Source organism: Nannospalax galili, unplaced genomic scaffold, assembly GCF_000622305.1.
Source record: "Nannospalax galili isolate Female #2095 unplaced genomic scaffold, S.galili_v1.0 scaffold1185, whole genome shotgun sequence".
Classification (NCBI taxonomy): Eukaryota; Metazoa; Chordata; class Mammalia; order Rodentia; family Spalacidae; genus Nannospalax; species Nannospalax galili.
In genome coordinates, this window is record NW_008353597.1 from 1,761,630 (window position 1) to 1,784,776 (window position 23,147).

Genomic DNA, 23,147 nt, shown 5'->3' on the forward strand with positions numbered 1-23,147 from the left:
CAGAGGCATTAGTTGCTGTAAAGAAAAACAAGCTAAAGTTTGGCATGCAGACAGAGCTATCCCAGCATGCATCTGGTGATTGGGCAGGCAGTGAGCCCTGGCAGGAGCCCAGGCAGCTTGGCTCCAAGCTGTAGTGCAGGAACAACCTGGCTGGTGCTGGGCCTGATAGTTTCCAGGATCAGATTCAGAGTGATCTGCCCAGCTCTAGGTCCTCTGAGATGGTGCTCCTCCAGGTATGCTCCGGGTCTAGGGTTACTGTCCTCTGAACTGGAAGGAAAGGCGGGACGAAAGCCTTCTGGTGCTTGTAAATACCACAAAAGGTGTGGAGACTGGCATAAGCAACCATGTTAGCTGTATGCCAGGATTTCTATCATAGCATCTCAGCCCAAGTTATGTTTACAATGATTTCTTAGTTAAATGTCTAATTCAAAATAGTGATGTGATTCAACATAGCCATGAATCATCATATATAATTCCCCACTCACTGTCAAAATAAGAGGTTTAATAAGCCCCAGATTCACAGAGTATCTTCTTTTTTTTGAGACAGCTGGCCTGGAACTAGCTATATAGGCCAGGCTGGCCTCCATCTCACAGAGATCCACCTGCCTCTGCCTCCCCAAGTGCTGAGATTAAAGCTGTGCACCACCACAGCTGGTTCAGTTTAATCCTCTTTACCACCCTGTTGTGGGAGCCTAAAACTTCCTCTGCTCACACACATTTCTTACCACCATTGTCACTCTGACTAGCCAGTCCCAGGGATATAAGGGGTGATTATTGTGTCTTCTCTGCCTGTGTTAGCCTGCAAAGGTTGAAGATGAATGAATGCTCAGCCACTCCCCATGTGTGAGGAAGGAAGCTGTGATTTGAATGAGAATGTCTCCCATAGGCCCCAAGTGTCTAGACATTTTGTCCCCAGTTGGTAGCTGTTTTGAGGTCTTGGAAGGTGTGGCCATGTTGGGTGATTATTGTGTCTTCTCTGCCTGTGTTAGCCTGCAAAGGTTTAAGATGAATGAATGCTCAGCCACTCCCCATGTGTGAGGAAGGAAGCCGTGGTGATTTGAATGAGAATGTCTCCCATAGGCCCCAAGTGTCTAGACACTTTGTCCCCAGTTGGTAGCTGTTTTGAGGTCTTGGAAGGTGTGGCCATGTTGGAGGAAGCACGTCACTGGGGGAAGGCTTAGAGAGTTCTTAAGCTTTGCCAGATTTCCAGTCACTCTCTGCTCCCTGTATCTGCTTCAAGATGTGAGAGCTCCTCTTTCTGCTCTGACCACCTCTTGCCACGGATGCCTCTCCACCATGATGGATTCTGATTCCTCTGGAACCTTAAGCACAAACTCTTCCTTTTATAAGCTCCCTTGGTCACGTATTTTATCACACCAACAGAAAAGTGACTAACACAGACGCCCTCCAGGGTGAGCTTCAGTCTTACACACACACACACACACACACACACACACACACACACACCCCTGCTGAAGCCTCAGCACGCACGCCCTCTTTCTTCTAAGGCTCAGAGAAGTAACTGTTTTCCAAAAAATTCTTCAGATAAGCATAGCATTGTGTTACAGTTTTTAAAAATCTCTATGCTGATTCATTTGGGGTTTTTTGTTGTTTGGGGGGGTATTCATTTGGATCTGGATTTTGCTTATGTTTCTTGCAAGTTTCCCTGTGGCGTTCCCATACATCCTTACCTTTGGTTGACTGCCCTCCACACCCTCCTCTCCCCATCTCTCTGCCCCACCCCATCCCATTAAACCTTTCCACCCTGGTTATGATTGGGTTTTTAAGACACTGACCCAGGCTGACTGGGGACTTCTGATTCTCCTGCCTCAGCATCCTGCATTTCTGATCCCAAGCACACAGCACCATGAAGCCTGAACCATTATCACATTCAGTTATTGCATTTTTCTGAGGGTTTCCTTGTGCTCCAGGCAGATTTTCAGACCTTTTTCACATTTAATCCCCACAGCTTTTGAGATGTGCATACAGTGAACTTTAGTTCCTAGATCCCAAAACTGCAGAACAGAGAGAGGCTACCAAGCCTGTTCCTATCACAAGCCTGGAGCCAAGACTTCAACCCAGGTTTGCTTGGGGGTTTTTGTTTTAGTTTTCAGTGCTGGGGATAAAGCTGGAGCCTCTCACAAGCCAGGCAAGTACCTTACTGGGGCACAATCTCCCAGCGTGCCCCAGGTATTCCACACCAAGTTTGACCCTCTACCTTTCATCTCCTTTTGCCCAAAGCACTGCTGGATTTGAGGGCAAGGAACGCTCCTCAAGCTCTCTTGGTAAAGGCAAACTTCTAGGTGAATGCATGGGGTCTTTGACTGCCCAATGTTGAGCGAAAACAGCGAGAGGAGAGTGGGGCGGGCCGCTGTGGTCTCCTGGCTCTCCTTACCGCTTTCTTCCAGAGCGCGTCCCTTCCTGCCACCTTGTTTTTAGCTGGTTTCTTCTCCAAGGGTCTCTGCAGCTTTTTCCCAGTGACTTCAGCCCACAGAGAGTTGGGCTCCACCCTCCAGCCAGATTCAGCCTCCTCGTCTTGCATAGACTCCATGCCCTCAACAAGAGAATTTGATTTACCTCAGCAGAGCACATTGTTCCAAAAGGAGGTTTTGTGGCAAGATGGTGGGCATGCCCAAAACACACGCTACTTTTTTAAAAACCATATTTAGTTTTTAAAAATATGATTACTTATCCTTGGCTTCAAATAGATTTCTTCCAGTCTGGGTGTCTTTGCCACATCCTCCCCACAAGGGTAGAGGGCCTGCGGGCCTTAACCTCCCTGGGCTCTGGTGTCTCCTTGGCTGGCTAGCACAGGGTCCTGAGCTTCTGCTCTGTTCTCTTTTGGACAGCCAAGCAATCTCTTTTCATTATTTGTAACTTGAATTCAGACACTGTTTCTGAAGGTCTGCCTTACCCACATCACTCATGGTGCGAGTCTGCTCCCTAGCGCAGCCCCTTTCTGCTAAGAGTACTTCAAAAGGTTAAAAAAAGGCAGATAATTCTTAGAATCTATTCATCCAAGTCTTCCGGGTATTCCTTAGTCCCTGTTGTGGCCCAGAGCAGATAGTCAGAATGACAGGGTCTGGGACAGTACTACTGGCCCTGTGATTAGAACCATGAGCCCTGCTCATGTGACACGCTAACTAGACGGAGTGTGACCACCACAAATTCTCAGCAGGTAGTTCAAGTCCAGTCCTAGAGAATGCCATCCATTCTGCCTTTAGGACATGCCTTTGCATTTCTTACGCCTAATTATTCTTAAATGTTTAACCAAGTATCAAAAATAATTTTAGCAGGGGCTAGAGAGATGGCTCAGTGGTTAAGAACATTGGCTACTCTTGCAGAGGACCCAGGTTCGATTCCCAGCACCTACATGGTAGCTAACAACTGTTTATAACTACAATTCCAGGGAAATTCAATGCCGTTTTCTGACCTCTGTGGGCATTGCACGACACAGGTGCACTTACACCATGCAGGCAATATACCCATACACACAAAATAAAAATAATAAATAAAGTATAAAAAGTTAATTTTGGCATAAGGAATTCTGGGCATTCCGTGAAAAATTTAAAATTTTTTCATATTTTTTTTTCTTATTTTTAAATTATTTTATTTTTTATGTGTATGAATGTTACGCCTGCATGTATGTAAGTGTACCCATGTTGTGCAATATCCTCAGAGGACAAAAGAGGGTCTCAGATTTCCTGGAACTGGAGTTACAGATGGTTGTCAGCCATCATGTGGGTGCTGGGATTCGAACCTGGGTCTTCTACAACATCATCCAGTGTTCTTAACCTCTGAGCCATCTCTCCAGTCACCCTATTATTTTTTACTAGTCCTACAAAGTTTTTTTTGTACTAAATGAAAAGTGGACTTCTAGTATGGTGATGGAATAACTTTTAATGGTTTAATAAAAAATTTTTTGTCAACATTTTAAAACATAAAAGATCACACACACACACACACACACACACTTTAACAACTGTCCCAACTCCTGACTGTGAGAGCACAGGACAATGGGGGTCAGATTCTGCACTTCTTAGAACCAGTGTGTTAGTCATCAAATAGAAGATAAGTCCTGGCTTTGCAAATGATCATTATGTTGTCATAGATCCCAATAACAGCACCCCGCCCCAGGCCACCTAAAGCAGTAAGATATTTAGCCTGTTGAGCTACTTGCTGTAATTACTAAAACTAAGAATTCATAACATGTATGCAGTAAAATAGATTCAGTAATTGCACTTAGTCTGGTTTAAGAAAAATGGTTAATAAGGAGCGTTACTCTTTCCCTAAAGAAATTAAAATTCAAGGACGGGTCAACAGCCGGAGGTAAAGGACTGAAATAATGAGAAAGCAAAGGCTTGTCTTAAAACCCTTTGTGAAGAGCTTTCTGTTTCCATGCTCAGCAAATGCAGCCCTTCATCATCTTTTCTCTGGGAACAGTTTCAAGCTTAAGAGACAACTGAAAACCTGCCATTCCCCATTAGTGATTCCAACTGCATCCAAACTGAATGTCTCCCTTCTAAGTGCCCCGAATAAAACTCACGATAAGAGTTGGGACTCAGCCAATCAAACCTGGAGGACTGACATTGCCCTGTCTCCAGGGTTTCTTAGAGGTAGACTTTCCCGTTGGCTCTACCAGATCGTCCCTCCGCCCATGCACCATCCAAAAGAGAAATCACCGCACTCGCAATCCCCTGAGGTCCAGGCATTTTAAAAATACCCTGAGCATTGACCTGGATCAAGATTATATATATACAACCTGTGTCTTCTAGGAACACACAGTCTGAGCAACTCATACACTTGACCTTATTACAGGAGCATCAACTGGTGCATTTATCAAACATGCCCTGCCAGGCATTGTAATAGGCCATGTGGTAGATCCAGGGTGCCGGGGGGTTCGAACCTGCGACCCCCGGCGAGGTGAGGATTGGGGATGAGTAAGCAGCCAGCCCACACCACCCCCATTACCCGGGGACACTGAAACACAACGGGGAGCCTAGTCAAGCTGGGACTCATTTTATTGCAGGTGTTCCAAAGCTTATAAAGGCACCTGGAACTCCCCGCCCTCCCCAGGGTGTATCTTAAGGATGGTCATGTGCTGATCAAGCACTCCTCAGCAGTGTGGAAGTATTCTTCAGACTTTCAAAGCAAGCCAGGCCATGCTCCCCAGTAACTTCCTTTGGGACCTATGCAAGGTGGGGCTTTTAGGTCTCCACACCGGGGTGGGGGGGGGCATGGTTCTCGCTTATCTGCAACTTGCAACCTAGAGATGGTAAGACCCGGAGAAAGGACTGCAGTGTAAGGCTGTGCCCAGTAGGCAGCAGAACTGACAGCAGATGGAGCTGCCCTGGGGGCAGGTGAGAGTTGAAAGCGGCTGAATAAAAGCTGAAACTGAACAGCAAGAACCCAGGTGATACTGATGAAGTCCTTGTCATTTGAAGAAAGTGCTTAAATAATATGCATTAATGTTTGTCTTTGACAGTAGAATATGCTTTTTCGTAGTTTGCTATGTAGCCCAGAATGGCTTAGAGTTTAGGATCCTCCTGCCTCAGCCTCCGGAGTGCTGGGATTGCAGGTGTATATCAGCTCAGCAAGCTCACAGACAGTCTTAATTTGAGGAAATGTGATGCTATGAGTCAACTAAGGCAGAGATAGAATTTCTCTACTTAAGCCATTGATGTACAAAGATCTAAATCATTTAAGACAGAAATCCAGCAACTGGAATTTACTAAACACTTAGCTTCTGCTCACAGTATTTAATGCATTGTGGAAAGAGAGAGAGAGAGAGAGAGAGAGAGAGAGAGAGAGAAACTGGATCATTTTATTTACTGAACATTTTTGTAATTTTTCCCAAGCTGTAGTCCAAGAAAAATCACTAAGAATTGTTATTAGAATTGTTGTGGGGCTGGAGAGACGGCTCAGCGGTAAGACCACCAGCTGTTCTTGCAAGAGACCCGGGTTCGAATCCCAGCACCCACATGGCAGCTAAAAACTGTCCCTAACTCCAGTTCCAGGGGATCTGACAGCCTCTTCTGTCCTCCGTGGGCATTGCACGACACGGGTGCACTTACCTACATGGCAGGCAATACACGCATACACATAAAATAAAAATAAAAAAAATTTTTTTTAGTCTTTTTGAGACAGGGTCTCCCTGTAGCCCGAGCTGTCCTGTAACTCACTATGTAGACCAGGCTGGCCTTGAACTCACAGAGATCCGCCTGCCTCTGCCTCCCGAGTGTTGGGATTAAAGGTGTGCGCCACCACGCCCGGCAAAAATAAAATGTTTTTTTAAAAAGAATTGTTGCTGTTTATGTACTGTGAAGTTCATCTTTTCAGAATACAGTTTCTCAAACTTTGACACATGCACACCCATCTCACCACAACCAGAATCTACTAAGAAGAACATTTTCACCCCCACCCTAGAGAGTCCCCCATGTCCTCATGCAATTGGCCACTTAGTCCCAAAGAGACCGACCTGGTTTCTACCCCTGTAGTACTGTTGTGTAGACTGTTGTATGAGTGGACTGAGACACCGTGCATCCTTTTTATCTGGCCTCTGTCCTTTAGCGCAGGACCTGTGGGATTTCCTCCTGTAGCTGCGTATTCTGGTGGTTGGATGCTTTTTAGTGTGGGGAGTATTTCACTGTATGACTGTATCACAGTGTTTATCCATGCACCAACTGGAAGACGTTTTAGCTGTTTCTAATTTTACTTTTGTGGAAACATAAATTTTTGTTTCACTTAGGTAAATGCCTAGGAATGGGACTTTTGTGTCATGTGGTAGTTGTGTGTTTTACTTTATGAGGAACTGCGAAACTTTCAAGTGCTGTACCATTCTGCTTTTCTACCTACTTGCTTGAGCTGTCCAACTGATCCATATTCTCAGGAGGATTTGAAGACTGGGTCTTGCTATGTAGCCCAGAATGGCTTAGAGTTTAGGATCCTCCTGCCTCAGCCTCCGGAGTGCTGGGATTGCAGGTGTGCATCAGCTCAGCAAGCTCCCAGACAGTCTTAATTTGAGGAAATGTGATGCTATGAGTCAACTAAGGCAGAGATAGAATTTCTCTACTTAAGCCATTGATGTACAAAGATCTAAATCATTTAAGACAGAAATCCAGCAACTGGAATTTACTAAACACTTAGCTTCTGCTCACAGTATTTAATGCATTGTGGAAAGAGAGAGAGAGAGAGAGAGAGAGAGAGAGAGAGAGAGAAGAGGAAAACCCTGCAATGAGAGTGTGGCGTGACCAGCCAGTAGATGGAGACAAAGTACAAAGAATGGGATGGGAGAAAAGCAGAAAATATGCAGTGAGCCAGAAGGGAGGGAAGTTTGTGGAACAAGTTGATCCCAAGGTTTACTAGAGGCTGAGGGAAGATGAGCCCCAGAAGGGCGGTGGTTTAGTAGAGGTTTGGTAGAGATCCAGAAGGGCAGTGGTGAGAGAGAGGGAGGGAGAGAGAGAGAGAAAGAGAGAGAGAGAAACTGGATCATTTTATTTACTGAATATTTTTGTAATTTTTCCCAAGCTGTAGTCCAAGAAAAATCCCTAAGAACTGTTTTAGTTACTCTCAAATACCTTGAGAGTTCTCTTTCCTTTCTGAACAGCCTTCCACACCCCAGCACATCAACTATTCTCAGATGTCCCACACTGAAGATGACATCATTCTTCTTACATAGTTTTGAAAACAGTTATTTACAGTTTCCCATGCATGCACATTCACAACTTTGAGGGGACAAAAACAGCCATTTCTTAGGTTCTTAGGAGGAATCAGTGAAATGAAATGTAGACAAGCACCTTCTACAAAGCTAGGTTTGCTTCGGTTGTTGAATGTAAACTAAACTGGAGCAGAAGCATTGTGGAGCAGTGTGGAAGGAAAGGTAGGCTAAACACTGTACAATGCCCTTTGCATAAACTGGCAAACATCCTGCTTAGTACTCATACTCACCCTGAGGTATGTGAGTACTGCTCTTGTCCCCAGGTCGTAGAAAGTACTGATCCAGAAAAACCAAGCCTTGGTTCTTCATCTCTTGTGCCTCGACTCGTACCCTGGCTATCAGTATTGGGGTTCAGGAGGAAGAAGAGGGTACACAACGGCCCTTCGTTGTTGACACTGACAGTGGTATGAATGAGTCAGGGTCGTCTGAGGTCTCTGGAACTCTTGCAGCACTGGCTTGGAGCCTTGCAGTGCCCTTGGCTTCTCAGGTTTCGGGTTGGCACTGCAGACTCAGTGTCTCTTCCCCGGGGTGGGGTTCTTAGCAGCTCTCTGTCCAGTCAGTTGCTGCTCCTCCTTCCAGAACCACACCCCTGTGGAGCACTGAAGACTGTGAGCACTCTCCTCCATCTCCACAGCTTGAGTTCTGAGCTTCTCCCAAGCTGCTGATGGAAACGTGTGTAGGTGATGTAGGTGGACAGTTGTCACAGAAGCGTGTGTTACACACCCCACTCTTTTCTCATGGATTTGCAATTTCTGTAGTCTCAAATGACAACTGTCCTCGTATTTGTAAGTCTGCATCTGGAGCATATATTCATTGCTATTTTGTTGATATATTCATTTTTTTCAAAGTCAATGCACATTATATAAATTTCAGTGGCTTATACCATAGACCCTGGTTTTAAACCTCCTTTTTTAGTTTTCTATTTTCAGAAATATATTCACTATCTTTGAACTTATTTCTTCTGTATGAATCTTATGAGTGTTTAAAAATATTAATAGCAGAACACTTTCCAAAAGCATTTTGTAGTCTTGACAACACGCTAATGAAAACACTTTGCTTCCTACAGACGTGAAGTGGGGTTCTCTGCATGTGAACTTTTATTTCTTCTTTCTTTCTTTGCTTAGATAGGGGACTCATTCTGTAGCTCAGGCTGGCCTTGAACTCACTACATAGCCCAGGCTGGCCTTGGAGTGATCTTCCTGGTTTCTGGATGGCCTAGCTTGAGCTGTGACCTATAGGCTCATCTTTCATCTCTTTTCTTCTCAAAGCTCCACCACCAATTTCTCTGCCTCCACTGAAGGCAGAAGTTGGCACTTTAAGCCAGTGAATAAGTGAGAGTTTGTCCGCCATGAAGAAAATAGGACCAGGGAAGAGAAGAGGCCAGATATTGTGATGCCTGTCACCCAGCCATTTCTGAGAGTCTTTTTTAAAAAAAGTTTTTTTGCCTATTGCAACCTTAGCCTATGTCTACCAACTGGAAAACGACACGATCCAAATCATTCTCTGTATTATGTTCACAGGAAAGGATAATTTTGTCTTAATTATGGCCCTTTTTAAAATTGGGAAAAAAAATGGTCTCCCACATAGGTAAAGCGTCCCTCTGAGAGGGCAGCAACTGGAAACCTGACATTGTCCTTGGACTAGTAGAATTTTTACACTGTGAAAATCTCTTAGATCATGGTCCATCCCTTCCTGGGAAATATTGCCGCACAAACAAGATGAGAACCAGTTAAAAGGTAATTTCCTGAAATGGCCTCATGTGGAACAAATTGAAAATCCACAGTCCTTCAACAAAGAATTTTTTTTGATTCCTTGATCTTTCAAAAATTGTTTCACTCTTCACTCCCCTAGTAGATGTTGCAAATTTCAGAAACAGAGACCTTTGGACTGAAATGAAAAATCGATCTACTTAAAAACGTAAACTTCAGTACAAAATGCTTATAATAGCATAAGTGGGGCCTGAAGAGACCATGGCCTCACCCTGAAGATCTCTCTTCTGTGCTGTTCAGTCACCATGAGCCTAGAAGGCCTGCCCTCAATGAATAACATCTCTATACCCTTTAAAAATGCTCCGAGTGTTTGGAGTCTCTGAGCATGGGATGCTGGCAGTGCTAGGTCTGGCAGACTGCTGTGTTAAGGGAGCTGTGGCCATTGTTCACCTGTGTCACATTTCACTCCGACTCTTCCACACAAATCCTCTCTCCAATGTCTCCTTTCTCCAATCTAGCTCCGCTGATAAAAGACGCTACAAAGTATTTAACTCTTCTCCTTTGGAAGAAGGAAATGTATTAAATACATGCTCACTCGCTTTCTCATTCTAGCAATATCTGAATCCCAATTACATTCCAAATACTTTGTGACCACTGAAGATGCAGGAGCCCAAAGCTGGGGACTGATGTGTAAATGGGGCTGTAGTTGAGTAACGGAGGGACAAAGCGTGAGTGGCATGGCGGGAGGTGATTAGGGGACATTATTGGGGAGTCAACTGAACTTTGGGATTGGAAGGTCTACCAGAGAGATGTTTGTTTAAACTAAGCCTTGAGGGGTAACCAGGAAACAGGCAGGTTCAATAAAGAAAAAAATGGTAGAAAGGTTTATAAGAAAAAGAAGAGTCTTTCTGGGTAAAGAGATAGGATTGCAGAAGGGCTGTGGTCAGGAGAGATGATACCTGACTGAAGATGGGACTTTTAAAACCATCAGTGTTCAGGGCAAAGAGTCTAATACTCATCTCAAGCTGTGGGATAGTTTCCTCCAAATCTTGAATAACAAAGCAGGACGTAGAGAGCAGAGATCATAAGGACATTGTCTGCACATGAGTCCGCTCACTCATAGGGAAGGACGAACAGTGACTCAGAAGGTTCTATGACCCTGTACCCTAGAGTCTCTGCCTCTGAACCCGAGGTGCTCCCAACCCTCCTCCAGGTCAGCACGTCATCTGAGGAACTATCTTTTCCCGTCTTTCCTCCACAGATCTGAATTTGATACCTTCTGCGGTCCTGTCGTGTCCAGTTCTCACCTGTCAGAGCACTTTTCACTCTGTAATTATTCTCTTTTTAAGATCACAGTTACTTATTTGTGGGTGGGCAGGTATTCCTTGCATGTATGTGTGTGCTCACAAATGTAGAGGTCAGAGGACACTTTGCAAGAGTCAGCTCTCTCCTTCCACTGTGTAGGTTCCAGGGATTGAACCCTGGTCATCAGGCTTGGCAACAGGCACCTATACCCTGAGTCATCTCCTTAGTTCTCTGTGACTATTTCTACATGAGCCTGTTGCTCACATCTGAGTTCCTGAAGGTCAGAGACAAGTGTAAAGGAGAGGGTAAGAAGGACTTTGGTCAGAGAGGAACCTTACGTAAGAACTCAACTCTTCCGAGACTTGCCCTCCTTGCCAGGGAAATGGGATAATGATAGTATGTGTCTCATAGTTGTTTTGAATAGAAAGCAATAATGTGTGTGTGAGGTTCTTAGATTTAAAGCACTCCATAAAATGTCAGTGAATAATTAAATGAATGGGTGAATTAACACATACAAAATGTGGTTGGTTCACAGGATTGTTTGTTCAGAGCTGTCTGCAGCCAATTATGTGATCAGTCCCATCAGCTCACCCCAGGGCATTAACCTTAGGCAGACCCTCCAGAGGTACAGGTTCCTCTTACACATCTATTAAGTCTAGCCTGGAGTCTAGCTCCTCACTCTGCCCATGGAAGTTGAGAATCCAGACTTCCTCCCAGTGCCCTGTACTTCGTGTGGGTGGAGTGTAAGCTTCCAACGGTGCTGTCTTCATTAATCCTTCCATTCAGGAAGCATTTATTGATTGCTGTATTTACTTTATGTGTCGTGGGGACAAAATTCCTGACAAAAGCAACTTAAGGAAGGAAGGGCTTATATTGGCTCATGACAAGAAAGTCCTATCGGCAGGAACTGTGACAGGTGTCAGCAATATCTGTAGATTTGGTGACATGCTGTATGTGTTTGTTCACAAAGATGCTAAAACTGATTACATTTGACACCACTATGGCCACTCAGACCATCTTAACCCTGCTTCAGTTGTAAGTGCTGTGTTTTGTCATAGTCTCCCCCCGCCCCCCACACACACACTAGTAAAGGTCTTTTCAATACCTTGTTCAATTTCAGTCATATTTGTTAAGCACAAAGATGCCAAAAGGAATAATTTTGATCACCATCAAAATAAAACTCTCTAGCAATCACGTAAAGACTAGGGCACTCTCCCAGCCCTGCCTTGCTTGTACGCTGCCAGCCACATGGACAACACCCCCCCCCGCCCCCAGGGAAGGCAAGATTGGACCCCTAACACACAACCATCATCTCAGTTCAGCAACTGACACTCCCTGTGCTGATGCCCAGAGGGTGAGAGACAGACAAAATGATAGCGAAAGGGCCAAGTCAAGCTTAACTGTGCACTCTTGACGGTTCTAAGACTTCGACTGACAGGTTATTGGTTCCTTGGGGTGGCTCTGTGAACCTTCCTTGACTTGTAACCAAATGAAGACCCACTCATCTTTTATTTCAGCAGTCTTTTATTGAAGGCCTGCACACATACATCTAACTAAAACACAATTCCTCTTCTTTGGACACTCTTACTCTAGTGAAAGGGGAGAAGACTGACACATTGACAAATCATAGCAATGTACTCCGAAGGGCAGTTAAAATGTTCGTTATCTGCAGCCCGAAAGGGCTATTTAACTTTTCAGAACTTCATTTTCCTCATCTGGAAAAGGGAAATAACAGTAGAATTTTAGACACACTTTGAAGATTCAGTGGGACTTTATGCATTTGGTACTTGCTCTGGTGTCTAGAACATTGCAAGTCCCCGTTAAACGTTAGCACAGGATTCTTTGTTCTCTGTTTGTATGGTGATTATTACCAGAGACAATGACAGCTTGAACAGAGTGCCGTAGGGACACTGAGACACTATGGTCAATTTGATCCGGCACACTTTCCAAGATGGCAGCACAGTTGGGTGTGAAAGGTTGAGTGAGACTGCGCAGAGCAGAGGAAAGGAATTCTGAGTTTCCAGAGGATCGGAGCCATGATCATACTGGAACCCATCAGAGAATTACTCAGGGCCTCTGTAAGGGGAAGTGGGTGAGACCCCAAAATTACCCTTGGGACTAAGGCTGATGAGGTGTAGCCGCCATTGGAAATGGTTGGAAACTTAGTGCTTCGTAGGAAGCCTGGGGCAGTCTTCTAATTTTTCCGTGTAACTTTGCTTACCAGCAGCCTACTCAAAGACCGGCATGGCCTTTAGCGCTGTGGATTTCTGTCTATGCATCTAGAATAGGAGGTAGTGTAGGGAACTAGAGAACTTCTTGACATTAGTTAACAACTTGAGTTTGTTTGGAACTCCACTAAGTTTAGCATTACTCAAACATCCAGTTAAACTAGAAGACAATTTGGGGGCCAGGGGGGTTAAACAGCTTAGATGAGTTTGCACAGTTGAGAAGTCATTGGAATTGGGGTCATCCACCTACCTTCCCACCTCAAAAGGCAGCTGCATCTTTTCTGTTGACAATTTTCCCACTGCCAATGTAAAATGATTTTCCCTTAGAGAAAATACTGAATCATCCGTTAAAAAAAAAAATACGTCTTCTTCCTCCTGGTTTCACTTCCCCCAAACGCTGCCAGAATGTCTTTTAACCAGTATTTCTGTCTTCGTTATCTTGGCAGTTCTGTGCCTTTGACAGTCCGGCCTTCCACGGCTTTCTGTTTTTATGATCTTTCTGTATCTTTTGTTCTCAAGTCTGAAAAGCTAAGTACTTGCAGTTTAATTAACCTGTCACCTTCCTGCGGGACACAGATCTTTAAAAGATGGTTCTGGCCTTGGTCAGCAAACTTCCTCTTGTCCTGTCTCTGGAAAGAAGCACCTCATCTTAAGGACCTGACTTTTTCCTTTGCTCCTTCAACTACTTCTCTGCTCAGGGTTTATCAGCCATGCCCTGTTTGTGCTGTGCCTGCAAATGTCTGTGATGGGAGTGACTTTTATAAGAAAAAGACACCTGGTGAACAGCCTTGTGACCACTAGCTGCCTGTGTATTTCCAGGACCTCTTCTGAGAGCTTATGGAGTCTGTCTGCAACTCCTTGATAGCCCCTCTTTTGGTTACTTTTCTGTTGTTTTGATCAATGCTCTGGCAAAAACAGTTTAAGGAAGGAAGAGTTTATTTTGGCTCACAGTTCAAGGACGCAGTCCCTCATGATGGAGAAGTCGGGGCAGCAGCCTGAAGCAGCTGGTCATTCACACCTACAGTCAGGAAGCAGTGCTTGGCTGATGCTTGTGCTCAGCTCTTTCTTCTTTGACTACGGTCCGGGAGCCCAACCCAAGGATTGGTGCCACCCACAGTGGGCAGGTCTTCCCACCTCAATTAACCTAGTCAAGATTATTCCCACAGGCCTCCCAAAGGCTTATCTTGTAGGTGACTCTAGAGCTCATCAAGCTGGCAAGGAGAGTAACCATCACAGCCCCATAGATCCTGTTCCACTGATGGGAGGCTGCATGTCATAGTGTGCCTTGCGGAGCTGCTAACATGATCTCACATCTATCCTCTGACGGATGGTGGTTCAGGCTCCGGGTGAGGGAAGTTTGCCAGCTACTTCTGCCCAGCTGCACCTGCAAAGCTTTGTGGGCATGAGAGCCATGCTGGGCGAGTCAGCACATGGAGAATAAATACAATAGAGTTCTTCAGAGGCATCTAGACTACCTACAGGCAAAAGGCACAAATGATCATGCCATCAGCGGGCAGCGTCTGTCATCTATGTCTGGTCTCCAACCTGGTCTGCCATCTTGGCTGCAGGCTGAGAGGGAAGCAATGTGGGCAACCTGCCCCCACAGAGGTGAGTCAGCATCTCCTGTCAATGGCCTCATTAGCTGAGGGTCCTCTCAGGTACAGTCTGTTTCAGCCCACCCTCTGCAGAGAATGCCATCCTAATCTACCTGGTTTTTCAGAACTCCGTGTCTCACTGAGAACATCTCACCTCTACCTACCGAGTTCATTCCTCACAGTCTCTTCACAGCCCTTTGCTATGATGTTACAACTACCTGGGTCTAACTGAATCCAAAGATGCCATCGTCATCAATGTTAAGGTTAGACTTGATGCTAACCACCCTGGTCCATCCACCTATCTGTTCCAAACGTCCTCCTCATCAACACCCTTTCTCAGATGATGAAGCTCTTTCTAATTGGCTGAATGCTTCTTCAAACACTCCTTCCTCTGATCCCTGTGAGACCTTGCCATCCTTGTCATATGTGACCTAGGTACCCAGTCTCATTTCACACCTTAGCAAAGAGGCTCAGGGGTTAGCTAATCTGAGGTCACACAGCAGCACTCCAAACCTTGTTTGTCCTGACTCTTCACTCTAGAACTCTTTCCTTTATAGATATTTGGGGGAACCTCAAAAGGGCAGAGACAAGGATGAACTATATCCAACAGCACTCACATAGCTGACAGGGTCAAGTGATGCTTTTCAAATCAGGTCCCCAGCATCCTCTGTCTCCACTAGGGGAAAGACTAATCCTTCTAGAAGCCCTCTGCTCTCTGCTACCTTAATCCCCAGGATTCCATCTGTCATGTCTCTGATTCATACAGTCCATTTAACTGCAGTGATGCAGGACAGAATGAGCAAAGCAGGAAACTAGGACACCATTTCCTCATCATACCAGACAGCATCCGGCTTTCAGACAGATTCAGGACAGGGACTCAAGGTGGAGATCACTGGGACAGACGGAACACCACAACACCCAGAAGGAATATCTATGTGACTGATAAATTGAAATTTAACAGTGTCTTCAAGGTGTCCTAAGCCATGGACAGAGAAAGTGAATGAGAAATAAGAGCTGTGATTGCCATCAGACAGGGTGCCAGTCCTCGGTACACTGGACAAATGACAGCTGGGGCTGTAGTAGCTCAGTGGGAGAGCATTTGCCTGGAACAAGAAAAGTCCTAGGTGTAATGCACGCCCAGCGGTGCAAAAATCCGAGATCTGTGAAACTCTTGGCCCAGAAAGCAGGCACACAGTAAATGCACGCCACTCTGCCTTCCAGCCACCTCTGGAGCTTTAGTTGCTGGGATCTCATGGTTCTGAGTGCAGTCTACAGATGAGCAGCACCTGAATCCCATGGAGATTCCCAGAGCCCCAATCACCCTGCTCACCAACACCCATCAGAAAAGACTGCTTTGTAACAAGATCCCAAAGTGATTCATGCGCATATTAAAGATTAAGAAGCACTGACCGACCTGCCTAGATCAAGAGAAACTGGCTCTAAGACAGACTGGCTTTGCTATGGAAAAGGAGCTGCTTTAGAAAGAGGACCTAATAGAGGACGCGGGGGGGGGGGGGGGGGGCTGAATGGTGGGGAGCCAGCAGTGCCCTTATCTGGGCACATTCTGGACAGAGGCACCAGCAGAAGGGGCAGCTGTGAGAGCCGAAGAACCGCAGAATATTTAAGGGAGGGACTGGGGGAAACGGGGGGGGGGGGGGGGGGGGGGGGGGGCACGGGAAGGGGGGACCTTAAAGGCACAGTTTGTTTTTTAGCCACTTGCACTTGGTGGTCTTTCTGAATCTGGTGGCCTTTACTGGGGTTTGGCATTGAGGTAAGATCCCAGGAGATTCCTTCAAGGCTGCCCCCCCATACTTTCCTTCTTATCAAGCTGAACACAAAGCTGTCTTACCCCCTTTATCCCCTTTATCTCCTTCACAGACTTGTCCCTCTGACCCTGGCCATGCACCGAACAGATCTGATCAGTGGAAAGCTCTGTGGCATGGCACTTATCAATCAAACAGCTTAAACGACCTAACTAGACAACTCAGAGGAACAATGAAATCCATGTTCCCGAATCCCAAATACAAAGCAAGACTTACAGTCTAGCATCTCAACTGTTATTATTTTCTCATTTATTTATGTTTGAGGGACAGATGTAGATGTCAGAGGACACCTTGCAAGAGTTGGTTCTGTCCCTCCACCATGTGGGATTCAGGGATCAAACTCACATCATCAGGCTTGCCCACTGAGCCTCCTTGCTTGGCTTGAACAAAAGTTCTACTATTTAAAATGAGCTGCCATTACAATAACATCCTTCCAAGATTAGTACCTTCTAAACATGACCTCTGCCTTCAGTTAGCCTGTTTCCAGTAGCTTGTTAATCCCAGCATCTCTTTCTACATCTATGTTATTATTTGCTTTAGCTGCTGTAATGAGTGATTTAAATTTATATATATAGGACTCAAGAAGTTGTGTGACCTTAGCCCAAAGAAAATCTGAGATGCCAGGAGTTAGGTCAGAAGTAGGTGACTGGCTAATTCTTCCCTTAATGTTTTTATTATGTGGCTCTAACTGCTTCACATAAAACTTGTCTGTGATTTTTAGAAATTTATTTATTTATATTTTGTGTATGAATGTTTTACTTACATGTATGTAAGTGCACCCATGTTATGTACTTCCCATGGAGGTCAGAAGAGGGCATCAGATCCCCTGGAACTGGAATTACAGACTGTGGTTAGCTGCCATGTGAGTGCTGGGAACTAAACCTGGGCCCTCTGCAAAAGTAGCCAGTGCTTTTAACTGCTGAGCCATCTCTCCAGCCCCTCGTCCGGGGCTCTGAAGCACATTGAATAGGCATTTCCACCCAGAAGACCTTCCATTAAAGGTCGAATGCCTGCTTCTAGGTAACAGAGGTCAAGTCCTGTAACTGCTGTAGCCAGCACAACTGTGACGGTGAGGACAGCAGTCAAGAATACACAGGCACAACGCAGACTCCGCTAGCCAAGCCCACTACTGTCATTTGCTATTTTATCAACTATATATGAGTAAACCTTACTATACTAAACTGTATCTATTATAAAGTAGACAAAATAAGGGTAATAGTTTATATCAGTAAGGTATTTACCATTTTCCTCTAAATCACCCTTGTAAACGTATAAAGCAACCTTTAAAACAAAACCTTCCACCTTTCTGCCTATTGACACGGCCAAGGAAGCATCACTGAATCCTCTCGTCTCCTCCCGTCACGTCTAAGTCCGAGTCACCTGAGGAGCCGAACAGTTGCGGAAGCTCTTCATCGGAGGGCTGAGCTTTGAAACAACCGATGACAGTCTGAGGAGCCGTTTTGAGCAATGGGGAACACTCACCGACTGCGTGGTCGTGAGAGATCCAAACACCAAGTTCCAGGGGCTTTGGGTTTGTCACTTATGCCACCGTGGAGGAGGTGGATGCAGCTATGAACACAAGGCCACACAAAGTGGACGGAAGAGTTGCGGAACCAAAGAGAGCAGTGTCACGAGAAGATTCTCAAAGACCAGGTGCCCACTTAGCTGTGAAAAAAATCTTTGTTGGTGGAATTAAAGAAGACACTGAAGAACATCACCTACGAGATTATTTTGAACAGTATGGGAAAATTGAAGTGACTGAAATCATGACTGATGGGGGCAGCGGAGAGAAGTGGGGCTTTGCTTTTGTCACCTTTGATGACCATGATTCTGTGGATAAGATTGTCATTAAGAAATACCATACTGTGAATGGTCACAATTGTGAAGTAAAAAGAGCCTTGTCAAAGCAAGAGATGGCTAATGCTTCTTCTAGCCAAAGAGGTCGAAGTGGTTCTGAAAACTTTGGTGGTGGTCGCGGAGGTGGTATTGGTGGCAATGACAATTTTGGTCGTAGTTGCTTTGGTGGCAGCCATGGTGGTGGATATGGGGCCAGTGGGGATGGCTATAACGGATTTAGTAATGATGGTGGTTATGGAGGAGGCGGTCCTGGTTACTCTGGAGGAAGCAGAGGCTATGGAAGTGGTGGACAGGGTTATGGAAACCAGGGCAGTGGCTATGGCCGGAGTGGCAGCTATGACAGCTATAACAACGGAGGGGGGGGAGGCGGGATTTGGGGGGGTAGGGGGGAGCTTTTGGGGGGGGTGGAAGCTATAACGATTTTGGGAGGTACAACAATCAATCTTCAAATTTTGGACCTATGAAGGGTGGAAACTTTGGAGGCAGAAGCTCTGGCCCTTATGGTGGTGGAGGCCAATACTTTGCTAAACCACAAAACCAAGGTGGCTATGGTAGTTCCAGCAGCAGCAGTAGCTATGGCAGTGGCAGAAGATTCTAGTTTACCATCAGGAAGCAAGCTTAGCAGGAGAGGAGAGCCAGAGAAGTGACAGGGAAAGCTACAGGTTACAGCAGGTTTGTGAACTCAGCCAAGCACAGCGGTCGCAGGACCAAGCTGCTGCAAAGAAGACATGTTTGAGACATGCTCATGTGTATGGGCAAAAAACTCCAGGACTATATTTGTGACTAATTGTATAACAGGTTATTTTAGTTTCTGTTCTGTGGAAAGTGTAAAGCATTCCAACAAAGGGTTTAATGTAGACTTTCACCCATGCTGTTGATTGCTAATGACATAGTCTGATCATGACGCTGAATAAATGTGTCTTTTTTTTTAAATGTGCTGTGTAAAGTTGGTCTACTCTGAAGACATCTTGGTATACTTCCCCAACAGTGTGAAGTTAGAATTCCTTCAGGGTGATGCCAGGCTCCATTTGAAATTTATTTATGACTGCTTGGGTGGAGAAGCCGTTGTCTTCATAAACCTTGGCGTAGTTGAACTGACAGTTACTATTGTGACCTTAATGAGTTTCACCATGGAAGGGTCACCCAAGCAACATCACAGAATTATTTGTTTATAAAAAAATGGTTGTTGGCACATCCTATGCAATATCTAAATTGAATCATGGTACCAGATAAAATATTAGATGGGAATGAAGTTTGTGTATCATCCATTATCATGTGTAATCAATAAACGATTTGATTCTCTTGAAAAAAAAAAAAAAACCTTCCACATTCCTTTGTCTTCCGCCCCATTTTCTACTTAACTTTAAAGCGATACTCTGAAACTCCTCTTCCTACACATTTCGCCTCACCCGGTATGTCACACCCATCACAAGCATACTCCTGCTCAAAATTCTCTAACAGCTTTCCTTGTTGTTCAATTTAAAAGCTAAATATCTGACAGCCACCTACAAGGCTCTTCAAGACCTCTCCTTCCCTTGATCCTATCTCTGAGTCCCTACCCTAACCCTCCTCCTCCCCTTCCTCCTCCTCTCCCCTCCTCCCTCCTCCCCTTCCTCCCTTTCCTCCTCCTCTCCCCCTCCCTCCTCCTCTCCCTCCTCCTCCTCTCCCCCTCCCCCCTACTCCCCCCCTCCCCCCCCTCCCCCCCCCCCTCCCCCCCCCCCCCCCCCCCCCCCCCCCCCTCCCCCCCCCCCCCCCCCCCCCCCCCCCCCTCCCCCCCCCCCCCCCCCCCCCCCCCCCCCCCTTCCTCCCCTTCCTCCCCTTCCTCCTCCTCTCCCCTTCCCTCATCCTCATCCTGTCTTCTCCCACCTCTCCCTCTCCTCCGCCTCCTTCCTGTCCTCCTGTCCCTCTCCTCCTCACCTCCTTCTTCCTTCTCCCGCTTCTAGTTGGTCTCATTCTGCCCCTCACGAGTTCTCTATGTTCTCCCCTGAACTGCCCACCCACCTTCCCCTGTTTGCATGCAGGCAGTGTCTGCTTGCCATCTTGTACGCAGCTGTAAAAGTGGTACTACACATTTCATCAAATCAAATGGCCTGTTTGCTCAGACACAGAGACCCAATCTCACTGACACCGGTCTGTTTAAATAAAGTTTTGAGCAAGAGGACTCTAGAACAAACCTAATGATATATTTAAGTTGGTTTTTGTTTTTTGTTTGTGTTTGTTTGTTTCCAACAGGGTCTCCCTGTAGTCCCAGCTGGCCTGTAACTCGCTTTGTAGACGAAGCTGGTCTTGAACTCATAGAGATCCGCCTGCCTCTGCCTCCCAAGTGCTAGGTTTAAAGGCACGCACCATCACGCCCAGCTAATGATGTATTTAAAGACAGTCCCAAATAATGTTTTAGATGCATTTCTTAGAGACAAGCAAAGGCTTAAGACACTGGGAACCACAAATTTGGGCCCAGATGCATACTCATATGAAATTATATTATTTCCTTTAAATTGTAATGAGGAGTAAATAATAATAGTCACCATATTAACTGAGCTTTGTCATATGAAACATTCATGAGCATCAGCTCTTTACATCCTTGAATTCATGGTCCCTGTTTCCCTAACAAGATCAGAGACCACAAGACTGAATTACTCAGGATTAAACCCGGTTGAATTCCACATTCTTGACCACCCTGACAGCGTGCTGCAGATAACGCCACTCATTTTCTTAAAGATTTCTTCTTTGTTTTTATTTATGTGTATGTGTGCCTGTTGGGGTGCGGGGTGGGGGAGGCACATGTATGTATGTACAAGTACCAGCTGAGTTAGAGCATAAAACAATAAGTTGAATTGAGTCAAAATCCCGAGACTGGATGGATCTTAAAGATGCTGTCTGTGACTGTCTCAAACCCTAAACACCCCCCCACACACACACACAGTTCTTCACTGTTTTCCCTCACAGCTTGGAGTTCACTGATGTTAGTGTCAAATGTGCATCTGGGAGGCTGTGGCTGAGAGATGCTCATTTTCTGATTGGGCTGCTGGTGGGGCTGCTCTGATCTCAGGAAGCCCTTGCCATCCTGCAGCCCTTTCAGGTGCATTTGAGTAAAGAGCTTAGTTTCCAACAGTGGGGTGATCCTTCTTTTTGTTTGTTTTTTTTATTACATTTTTTTTGGAAATTTCATGCATCAGTACAATGCATTTAGATTAGATCCACCCTGCTCTTTCCATTTTACCCCCGAGGCCCCACCACCACATCCTCCCCACCTCATCTTTTCTGTGGCTGTTGCTTCTTTCCTTCCTCCCTCTTCTTAGTGCCCCACTGAGTCCAATTTGTGCTCCCCAGATGCACATGGGGGTACAGGTCTTGGGCAGCCTAGCAGAGGCCACACCCCTGAAGAAAACAGCCTCTCCTGCCCTCAGCAGCCATCACCTGCCAAATTCTCCTCAGTCAAGGGTAGGGCCCCATCAGCCCCTCCCCTATGCCTGCAGGCCTGTTGGTTGGTTTGATCCTCAGTGGCTCCTACTCAGTTTAAAGATGCCACAGCTCTGTATTAAAGGGCTGGGTACAGATTCAACAGTTTGCCATTTGATTTCTTGCTTTAGCTTTTACACTATGGATGTATATGTGTTAAAATCTTCTCCATCTGCTTGAAACTGGACATTACTTAATCCTGGCGAATTTGAAGAGGGAACTGAACACAAATAATCCTTAGCGGCACCTCATTTTGTCATTGTTGAGTGGCAGTCCTTATTGGGAAAGCAATGTTTCTCTTGCTCACCTGTTTTGTTATTTCCATAACCTTGTCCCTCTGCTCTTGGAGGTTTGTGTATATGACCAGTCCTCCCAATTCACCTGACCCCCAGTTTACAGACAACATGGTCATCATCAATGATACTTACACATTAAAAGTGAGGGGAAAATTTCCTCCAAGCCAGTCTGTGAAGATCAGTACTGTCCATGGTGTGACCTACCAAGACAGATAACTAGTGCCTAAGCCAGGAATCAGAAACACCAACATGACCATGGCTTTAGCAGGAGTTAAACTCTGCTGCCTTGTGAAATGAAATGTCTAACTGAAGACTTTTGAAAACGGTTTGATGGCTTTCAAGGTGCCTTATCAACCTACAAACTGTTTTCATAGAGATACCCTGCTGAAGGTATCCACACCCACCAACCACAGCACTAATGTATATCTACTCATCTGTGGGTTGGTTAAGGAAACAAACAGATTTCCAAGGTTGGGTCTAGAAAACAGTGTTTAGTCAATTTATACTGTAGTTGAGCATAAGCTAGTAAGCAGATGTGGAGTGAACGAGTGATTGTGTTCCAGTTCCCTAAATCCATTCAGAGGCTGCCAGGCTCCGAATAAAAGTCAAACATGTGCACAGGGAAACTGGGGATGTTTGGAGCATTTGAAATTGCAGCAGTGAGAAAGCTGCCCGGGCGTCCCTTCAGGCATGGCACAGTGGAGCAGAGACAGGAAATCTGCCAGACGGCCTCTGTAGGAGGCGGTGGAGACCGCGAGTGCGGCAAGAACAAGGAACCGCTTAATGATTAATCACTGTCAACCTTTGTTCCCCTTAAAGACTTGATTGTTGGACAGGGCTTGTAATGAGGAACTGTTTTGGTGTCTGTTGCTATGAGATTGCATGGGTTCCCTGACCCTCGGTGATGGGAGCTGCGGTTCTCTTTGCCCAGGCACGCCCGCTCGCGGTGGATCCCGAAGAGGTTCACTCCAGCCCCCACCCTAAACAACAGCTAACCAGTGTTGGGCTTGCCTGGATTCTGGCATATGAATTAGAAAGTAGATAATAAAGGGGTAGCATTAATTTATGACAGCGATGGATAAGGACACTAACCTGAATGGAAACACACAGCACACAAATACCTTTTCTAGATGTGGGGAACACCTGGAAATAATCCCG

The 23,147-nt window shown here is 45.7% G+C and overlaps 1 protein-coding gene and 1 pseudogene across 2 annotated transcripts in view; both read left to right on the top strand.

The window, feature by feature from the left end:
* Maml2 (mastermind like transcriptional coactivator 2) overlaps positions 1–23,147 on the top strand; it is a 355,382-nt gene that overhangs the window by 302,705 nt on the left and 29,530 nt on the right. The window lies entirely within an intron of this gene.
* On the top strand, positions 14,460–19,164 carry LOC103748244 (annotated as a pseudogene). The gene is made up of 2 exons (XR_003846738.1): positions 14,460–14,567; positions 17,748–19,164. The product of XR_003846738.1 is annotated as a heterogeneous nuclear ribonucleoprotein A1-like (transcript).